The sequence below is a fragment of the Blennius ocellaris genome (genome assembly GCF_963422515.1).
Source record: "Blennius ocellaris genome assembly, chromosome: 10".
Lineage (NCBI taxonomy): Eukaryota > Metazoa > Chordata > Actinopteri > Blenniiformes > Blenniidae > Blennius > Blennius ocellaris.
Window position 1 is genome coordinate 6,461,925 of NC_137659.1, and position 10,233 is coordinate 6,472,157.

A 10,233-nucleotide genomic window follows, 5' to 3' on the forward strand; every position below is an offset into this window, starting at 1 on the left:
CGACGTCGAAGCCACACAGTCTATGTTAGTGTCGCAACCCAAAGAGGTAATAGCACTCAAGTGGCAACCATAAAGGACAAAAAGCTATTTGGACTCTAATGATTCATAAAATTCACAGTTGGATTTGATGCATTACAGTAGCATTATGATTTTATGTATTTTCCAACACCAAAAAAATAAGGAAAGTCTGCGAACCAATCCCATATTTCCATTTTCAATTCCCCATGACACTCGACTTTATGAAAGAATGAAAGTATTATATTTGAGAGTGAGACAGCGGAGCTCTGTCCCGTTTCAAGTGGTTTCTCAGCAGGATCACGCGAAACAAAAGCAGCTCTGTCGAATACGACAAAAACAAGCACGTGCAGTGTCAAACCGGGACACGTCGCCTCAGATGAGCGGCCATTCGGCTCTATTGTTTCACAGATATTGAGTAAATTGCACGGTCAACTATTTGATTCATCGCAGCGAACACGCAACTCCCGACTGTACGGTGTATTGTTACACCGCGAGACCACGTGTTATCATCAATCTGCACACAGTCCATCAGTTCCATTTATTGTTGTCGCCACGCACCTTATGGCCACGCTGATTTTGTATTATTCCCACTATATGAGGCCGGCGCAAGCCCTTTAGTTAGCTCTGATAGATTCTGGAAGCCCAGGGTGAGTTCTGGGGGGGGGGGTTAAAAAAAAGGGCTTGTTTTGTGCAAACAAGTCTAGAAAGAAACGAGAAAAGCACACAATTCTTCACGTTTCAGACACCTGGAGCAGCAGGGGGTTTTTCTGTTGTTGTTTTTTTTATCCCCACATAATCAATTATCAAACTTCTGTGTTGATCAGCACTTAATCAAGTAATTGACTAATTAGTTAAAGAAAAAAAAAAAGGCGTGTTTACAAGGATGCACTGCAGGGAGTGAGCACACAGTGTGCAGTGAAAACTTCTTTCCCACAGTAGCGGAGTCACCATCATGAGTAAGCACCTACCTCATCAAGCATACACAAAACTGTAATTATCATGTAGGGACAAGAGCAATCATTGATTTTCACAGGGTTGAGCTAACAGCAGCATTATCACCAGTTTACTAAACATACCACCACTGATATTTAAGCATTAGTAATACCAGACGATATTGTAAGTTTGAAAGCGCTGCCGTTAGACATAAACAAGCTGATCCTCTTCCATCCTTTAGCCATTCCAGAGCCGATGAACACAATCACTCTGAAGAGGCATGTGAAACAAGCAAACAGGCAGGTATTTAACGGGGGGGGGGGGGGGGGGGGAAATGGGACTAAATATTTTTTTTAAAACCATCACAAGAGAAAACAGCTCACGTCGTGTTTGGTCGTGAAAGGTTGTAATTAGATGGCCTGTGTGGTGAGAACCGAGCAGGAGCGTTGCACATCACAAGGGCGGCAGATGAATAGCACGAGTTCCTCCGCCTCGCTGTAGACTTGGCTGTGCATACCGACGGGAAGCTAACTGCATAATGTGTGTATGATGATCTCAAAGGTATATTCAGTTGGAATCCTTTGAAAAAGCAAAACCAGCAGTAGGAGATTTGCATGTTGGTCATATTAAGAACAAAAGATTTTGAAATCCTGAAGATTCAGACCCCATTTCCATGACATTCCAAGTGAAAATGTATCGTTTTTGTATTTTCATTTCTGAAAAGTTTTGCATTTACATGGCAATGTGTTTTTTGGAATCGATGTTTTTATGTTGGGCCACAAGTGACTGCTGCTGTTTGTTTTTGTAATGAAACCACACACACGGCTCACAAAACAATACACTGTAAACATGAATAATCTGTGTATATGGACATTCATATGGACAGACCAGACAAACCACATTGGATTGCTATAAGTGACCATCAACTATAAAACTACCAAGGCCCAGGAGAATATGGACTGGGAGTCACGACACAACAGAGGCAAACATTAATGTTATTATCCATCTATTCACACGCAAAATAACTATTCACTATGGTCGTGGTGTGCATGCACAATAGCAGCGTTTCCATTTTCAGAAAGTTGCATTTTTATGCATTTACATGGAGACAGGGTCAGGATGTTTCCAAAAGAGTTGCTTACAGAACCCCTAAAATACAACAAAGGTTTTGCATTTTCACTTGAAAATGAGGCTTAAGTCCCTAAATAAACGGATATTCAGCCAAATTCAACTGGTGATCAGCCGTAATGCCACCAGAGGTCACAACCGTTTCCTCAATTTGTTTAGTTATGCAAACAAGAAGCTGAAAATTAAAGCAGTCAATCATGTTTGCATCATAAAAGGTTGGCCCGTCACATTACAACCTCCTTCTTTCATGTGTCAGTCTTTGCGTCTTTTTCCTAAAACAATTTATTCCTCCTGCTACGGAGCAGAGCTTTTCATTCTGTAATAAGTGTGTAAGAGTGAGGTAAAGGCCTTATCAAAAGGCTGCTGGATCCGTTTAAGTAAAACCTATCGTCTTGCATCAGTTAAAACAGAACAAGTGCATTAATGTCTCGAGGTCTGGACAGAGACAATGGACGGCAGCTGCTATTCCCACCTAATGGCTTCAGGAAAAAAGCTTTACCACTTAGAGAAAAAATAAGCTTGCATAATCAAAAGCAGACATAGGCGGACCTAGGAGGTCCTTCTCCCTAAATGAAAAACAGACAGAAGTGATTAACCTAACGTTTGACCTCACAATGTCACCCATATTCCCCACTTCACTCTGCAGCACGCCCATATTTCAAGGTAAAAACAAATCACATGAGGAATGGATAAAAAAAAAAAAAAAAAAAGAGCCCTGGTGGTGGCGTGGGCCATTTTTAGGCCGCGCGTCTGTTTCCACTTTCTCAAATGCAGGGGTGCCCTGTAAAACACTGGTGTAAATGGTTTATAATGTCACCAGTGGACTCTGAAATGGGAGACCTGGTTTCAATCAGCAGTCAAATTGCTCCTACATTACCCTCACAGACAGAGTACTAAATCACTCGCTGCCTCAATGCAGCTGACGTTCAGGAACAGGCATTGTTAAAACTCCGCCATGCGTGCTGCTAAGAGCACCGGGTCTCTATGTAGGGATGGGGTGGGATGCTTAACAGGACAATAGCCGCTGCTTGTAGCATCCCTGTAGCCGCAAGAGCAAAAACTGCTGATCCTCTAAGCAGAAGATTCCGTGAACGATCTGCAGCTCAAGCTCCAACCCTGTGATTGTAAACTTCACCTTACAAACTATCTGGTGTAACCCCAATCCCAGACCCCCTTCACAACCAGCTTGAACCAGTTGGCTCGGTTAAAAAAAGAGTCCTTGGTTTCTCTGTGCCAACGCCCTGACAGTGGCCCGGCGAGGCATTTCGGAGCAGTTATAATCCCCTATAAATTCCACAAAAAAACAAAAAAAACAAACCGCTGATCCCACCCACCACAGACCGACACACTATGGGCAGAACCTCTCATTAGGAGTACCGAGGCCCTGAAATTACCGGGATTTAACCCATATGGAAAGCATGAGAAAGGCAGCTGCGAGTGGGTTGTGCCGGGCGTTTTTTCTTTTTTTGGGGGGGGGGGGTTTCAGTGGCGGCCACGGAGGAGCTGGAGCTCCGAACACAGCGCCGCTCGGCCCTGCCCCTGCCAGGGAGCACCGACATATGAGGAAGCTCTGGCAGATGCTCTGGATATGAGCCCCAGACCAGGCCTGAGAGGAAATACCATACACAGGCACGTACTAATGTTCGCACACACCAGGCACCAGCCCAAGCCGACAAACACAACAAAAAACAGCACTTTAAAAAGATCGTGACTGGAGCCTTTGGAAAGGAGACTTTGTTATTCAAATGTGAAGAGTGCAAAATAAAAATACAATGCTGGTTACTGGTGTCCATCCCAGGATAATTGACAGCCCTTTATATGAAAAGGGAGAGAGAAAAAAAAAAAAACACAATGAAATTAACATGTTAAAGATCCCTTCCAGGCATGATTGAAGATGTATAAAAATAATAAGCTTTGAATATGAATCGCTGTTTGTTTTGGGTCACTCATAAATTTACAACCACTTGACATCATTTATTGAAATATCCAGAAACTATAAACATGCAAATGTGTTTTCGAGAGGGAACATTTTTTTTCAGAGAAAATAAGCACAGCACCACAAAAGGTCGATTTTCAGGGTTCAATGCAGGTTTCAAGTAACTGGACATCAAACTAGTTCACAACAAGTTTCAGCAGATCGATTTTGAAACTTAATTTTCCAGAGCCAACTCTGGGCACTTATCAATATCAACTGTGGAATGAGAAAAAAAGAAAAAAAAAAGGAAATCAAAGAGAAATAACATTACCAAAGTCCTGACAGGAGAGACCTTCCAGTTTTCTGATGTAGTTTATTATCAAGATTATAGGGAGTTGGGCTGCAACGATGCATCGATCATTTAAAAATCGCTAAAAACATGTGACGAATTATACCAGGGGAAAATTAAGAAATGCAACAGGACACAAACAGCAGAGGGCTGGAAATAAAGGTTATTAGCATTTTATTGTTTATTGAAGAGATTCTCTTCACTTTTTTTTTTATTATCCGAGATTAATTTCTTAATTTCTTAATTTAAAATTCTGTAAATTTATTTAAATTTTGTCAAGACAAAAGGTATTTTAAGTTATTTTTTCACAAAGAAAAGTGAATGAGCCTTATTTTGTGTCTTAAGGCTCCTACAGACCGTGTGATTACACAGTACGACATGAATTTGATAAACTTTGGGTCACGACATGAAGTTTGCTCTGTGCAGACCGAACGATGACAACGCAAGCTGAATCGCAGCTTACCACAACACGAGTCGACATGATTGCAGAAGAATATGTGATTGCGCAAAAATAACACGTCGTAAACGTAAACATGAACGAAGCCCTCGCTGTTTGTGTGTTTGGAGAAATCCTCCATAAATGATAAAAAAAAAGGAGAATATGGATACGGTCAAGCCTTGAAGAGAGAGAGAGGACACCCTGGGTGTTAATGTTGCAGCGGGAACTTGAAGTAAATACTTGTTATCATCTACGAGCTTTGTTTGCTCGTCCATACTTGCGTTCTCGCGTACTTGTGAAACGTCATCAGTCGGAGACCAAGTACAGATCCAATTCAAAGTATGATCAAGGATGCATCAAGCCTGGACTTGTGTGGACTTGGGAGCCAAGAAATGGCGGAAATGCATTATTGTGTGGTTGCAAGTCCGTACTCGCCAAGTACGAATTGACAAATGGCCATGGTCTTTCATTTTCTGACAAAACTCCATGTAAACGAAACAAACAGGCTACAGGTTGCAGCAGCCATTACAATAACCACAAAAAGTCAACATTTTATCACAAGTTGTTTTTGGTTGCCATGACGACGGCCAACCTTGAACTGGTCTCGCAGTGCGATGTAGGACCACCGGTTTAGAGCCAAGACCAAAGATTCTGCGATAATTGCTAACTTCGTCTGTATGTGTTGCAGGCTTTGCACTCAGTTACTGCATTTACCTCAGGAAATTAAACTAATTGAATTAATACAGCACTGAAGAGAAGACCAGGAAACACACCACTGGATTCGGCTCAAATAATAATAATTGAAAAAAAGGTTTAGGTCACAAGTTGTCTGGATCTTTAGTTTTTAAATAGTGTCGTGGATTCAATCATGAGCTCAGCCAATCATCGCATTCCTAGATTATGGTATTCATGTGTTGAAACTTCAGTCTTAATCGAACCACAATGCAAAACATTACAGCACATTTTGTTTCACAATCAGCTGCTTGACATTTGCTAATTGCTCGTGTGTCGTCTGGCCGTTCGCCTGGATGTATACTGAGCACATGACGTCACCCGCTCAGCACAGACTGAGCCTATTGTTGTGCACCGGCACTCTCTCATCCAAATCTGACTGAAACATCATTTTGGCAAGAAACACAGAAAGGAAACAAAGCAGTGATTCAGTGTGGGAGTCTGTAATCAGTCGGGAGTCATGGTCAAATAAGTGCTTTCTTGAATCAGTGTTGGTCTGAGTCGCAACTAAGCCCTAATAGTTTGCGGAAATGTGTCAGCATTCAGTAAATAAATACAGAGTAAACAATATTTTTTTTGAAATTTCTTCAGAGGAAGCCACAGATGGTTGAAGATGCATTGCACAATAGCTTCATAGCCCACAAATAAGAGAGAGCAAACAGAACAATGAGCCAGAATAAACATGGTAAATAAACCCTGCGGCATGTCTACCTTCTCTATCTTCCTAACGCGATTGAGAATTTTTTTTAATAAATAATGCCTTAGCAGCACAGCAACTATCAGACCTGTCAACACAGGTTTCTATATGATAACATATCTACCTACTAGATAACAGCATATAATTCTGAATCCTATAGCCAAGCAGAGCTGCAGATAATCACATGCCTTGTGAGAGGGAGACATAAACTTGCAGGCATGAGATCCATCTAACTGTTGGCCGCAAACCCATCACGTCACTTTCTTTCTCAACTGTCAGAAGGCGAGGGTTAGAAACTCAAACATGCAGCAGGGCCCAGGATTCAGATGCAGCGAGCCTCTGATGCAATTCCAAGAAACTAACCCACCCTGTATCATCCTGTTACAGTTTGGCTCATGGTTCAGTCTCTTCATTGTGTCTGTGACAGCTTTAATCGGATTCACATATTGATAAAGGATGGCCACGAGGCTACTCGAGCATGTCACTCAGCCTGCAAAATTGCTCCAGAATCCTCTTTAAATAAGCACAACTGGGCGGCAGGCTCCATTGCACTGCTGAGCATCTTTCTGTACAATCCAGCTTCCTCTCGAAATCACATCAGGCCTGAGGGTAATTACCGCACACCTGTTAATCCCCCCCCCCCCCCCCAAAAAAAAAATATAGGTCCTACAGGTGAATTCCCTGATGAATTATTGCTGAGATTTATTCTTTTTTTCCAACTGCAAAAAGGGGTGCAAATCCCTGTCATCCAGGCTGCTGCCTCTGCACCCGGCTGCTGCAGCATGGCGACTTTTGCAGGAGCTGATGAATAACACATACATGACAGCAGCTTTCGCAACCGATGGGCCAAACAAGAAGTCCAAAAGCCAGTCTGTGGGAAGCATAAAGACAGAAAGAGCGAAGATTTCGTGTGCCGGAGGGCGCTCGCGCACTCGTGCACGCGCGCAGGCGGAATGAAAAGGGGCAGAAAAAAAATAATGATCATAAAAATAAATAAATATAAACGCCAGGTCTGCAGAGAGTCAGCACCTTCTGGCAATTCTTTTAATATAACGGGATCACAAAATGGGAGCAAATCATTACATTGCAATTAAGATGTTTTAAGAGAGGGAGGATGAGGAGGCGAACTGGCAGCACAGATCATCATCATGCTTTTTTTCGTTCTTGTTTCATAAGATTCTCCAGAGATTTTTCTTTCTCAGCTTGATTGAGAATCACATCCCTGCAAAGACCACCGCTTAATGTAAAAAGTGCACGTATCCAGTTTTTTGCACCAACCGAGCGCACGTTTTTATTTTATTTTTTTTCATTTTTTTTGCGCAACGACAAAATATAAAGAGGGAATGTGTCATTGCATTCAGTCAACACAATTCAACATATGTAAAAGTTGCGGGGGGGGTGAGGGGGGGGGGGGGGTCACATAAAGAAACAAAGTGCATGCGTGGCTGTTACGGGAGACAGACGAGACACCTTCCCAAAGTGCGCAGAAAAAAAACAAACACGTCTATGAACGCAACGGAACCACATTTTTTTTTCACCGCAAGTTCCCGCAAGTTGCGGGAATAACAGACATAAAGAAATTCCAAGTTGAATATATAACAATTGCACTTACTGAATCTCCTCTTTGTCGCCGACGTTGGCATTTCTCTCCTCTGAACCGATTTTTTTTTTTTTTTTTTTAGTCCCGTCTTCAGTTTGCAGCACAACAATCCCACTTCACGCAAAACCAGCAGCCACGGAACAAGAGGAGGGAAAGTAGAGCCGGAAAAATAAGAGAGAGAGCGAGAGAAGGGGTTGGGGGGGGGGGGGGAGATACAAGTCCACAGCCGAGGGGGGGGAACACGAGGTCCTGTCCCAGCCGGCCGATCGTGGCTTTCTGTCGGGATCTATTCGTGGCAGCTCCCGAGCTCCGCCGCTAATAACGGGTTAACGTCAAGCCTTCTCCCGTGCAGGCACGGCGAGGGGAAACGTTATTTCGTTTTCTCGCTCCAAAAGGAAGAAAAAAAACCCACCATGTCTCGCAAGTTAATTCGTGGGAAGAAGTGTGCGCGCAGGAGGCGCAGAGCGAGACGCGCGCAGCGAGGCAGCTCTGTCTCACTCTCTCTCTCTCTCTCTCTCTCTCTCTCTCTCCCTCTCCCTCTCGCGCGCGCACACAGTCACGCTTCTCTCTGCCTCAGAGGACGAAACGCGCACAGGTCGGTCAGCAGGATTTTCGGATTCACTCGGCTACAGTCGAGTCTGTGTCCATTCATTCCTGCAGCCCCGCAAAAGCCTCTCTTACCACTGAACACCTGCTGGAAAAACAAAAACCAGACATTTTCTTAAGGGGGTGCATTTCAGTTTGCACGACTAATCTGGATAACGTGCAGAGACCTTTCCATAGAGTCCCGGGAACTGATCCAACGGCCCCAAAATCTCTCCATGCAGTGACTCATCATCACCCCCCCTCCATCCAACAGGAGATTTTTAGAAATGCTGTCCCATTACCCCCATTTTCTTGAGCAAATAAAACACATCCACCACTCTCTCTGTCTGTTCCCCCAATCCTTGCGCTCACCTAATGAAGGCTCAGGACAAGAGTGTAATTTATAATTTATAGAAAGGCTGGGTAACTTTCTGGCTCTTTCACCATAACTAGAGATTGTTTTTGTGTTTTGCTTTTTTGTTACAGACAGCCTTGGGAGAAGGTTGTAGGAAGTGTTCCCCACTGCTGAGTCACACAGTGTTATGATGAAATCGTTCACACTTAGTTATTAGGAAAAGATGATGTGGAATATCATGTGCAGTGATTTGGTGTTTTTTTTTAGTGAAGGCTGTAATAACACTTAAAAAAAATCTGGATTTAGAATTGCTAATTTCATTAATACGGACTGTGCAATCAAGGGCAATTTTTTTTTTTTTTGGAGGGCTCCGGATATTACGAGTGCAGAATGGTAATGGGGGACAGAGAGTGGGGCTCTGCTTACAGTGCAGCTTGGCTGTTAGTGCATGAGCACTCAAGCGACTCAGTGGAACGTGCGGGGCATGGATGCTCTGACCCCCGGTAATGAGGATCTGAATATCTTCAGGATTCTGACAACCCATCCACTCCGCCTTCTAACCTTACCATGATCAATCGTTAGCTTGGCAGAACCCCCGCTGAACGGCAGCCAGTTGCACCGTAACATAAAATGGCAGTGGTGGCAGAGAGGTCAGAGAAGCGGACTTATGAGTTCTCAAGTTCGAATTCAATAATTTTTGTCCTCAAGAGAATTAATAAACTATTTTTAGCTGACATGGTGATTGGACACTCAAGTAGGTTCTCCATTTACCAGAAACAAGCACGCTCATCAAGAGTTGCCACGCAACCTCATAGTCACCCAAAGCGCCCCGCATTCCCTTAGACTCACAAATACTAACCTTGGTTGGATGCACGACGCTCCAGAACACTCTTGTCATGAGAAAACCCAGCGAACAGCATCGCGCTCCACGAGGCAGGCCGCTGCGTTCCATCCATCCACAACAGAACTCTGTGCATGTGCCTGGTAATGCTGTTATGCGTCTCTGGCGGCCAACAGAAAAGTCTGCTTTCCAGCTTTAGACATCTCATGTGGACAGTGGCTGGGACCTATGAACAACCTCTGCTTGTCAAGGTCACAGGAGATATTTAGTGCTGCTAAAGAGTCCTACGAGGCCAACTGGGCTTCACTTTACTGAGCAGCAAATATTTGCTGAGCAGCCTTTTTTTGTTTTGTTTAATACAGTAAACTTTTTGACTTTAGACTTCCACACTGGATGTGGAGCACACACAGTCTCATGCCCTTTTGCTCATTGTTGGTTGAATCATTGAGGTAAAGAACCTCCAAGCCATTCATCCAGTCGATTAAATTACTTAAATCCATCAAAGTGTTGGAACTAAACCCCCGCTTCAAACCACTTCCTGTTTCTAATTATTGCTGCGATTTGGAACAAATGCTTGGCTGAATTAGTGCAAATCAAAAAGAGTCTGAGGTACTATATCAGCCTCTAAACCATAACGCTGC

General features: G+C 43.5%; 1 protein-coding gene across 4 annotated transcripts in view; it reads right to left on the reverse strand.

Moving 5' to 3' along the window:
* Nucleotides 1-8,230, reverse strand: part of ptprfb (protein tyrosine phosphatase receptor type Fb) — a 189,074-nt gene extending 180,844 nt beyond the window's left edge. For all 4 annotated transcript variants that reach the window (XM_080503638.1, XM_080503637.1, XM_080503636.1 and 1 more), the window contains exon 1: nt 7,824-8,230. The gene's annotated coding sequence lies outside the window, so the exon portion shown is untranslated. The remainder of the gene's footprint in view (nt 1-7,823) is intronic.
* Between the last annotated feature and the right edge of the window lie 2,003 nt (nt 8,231-10,233).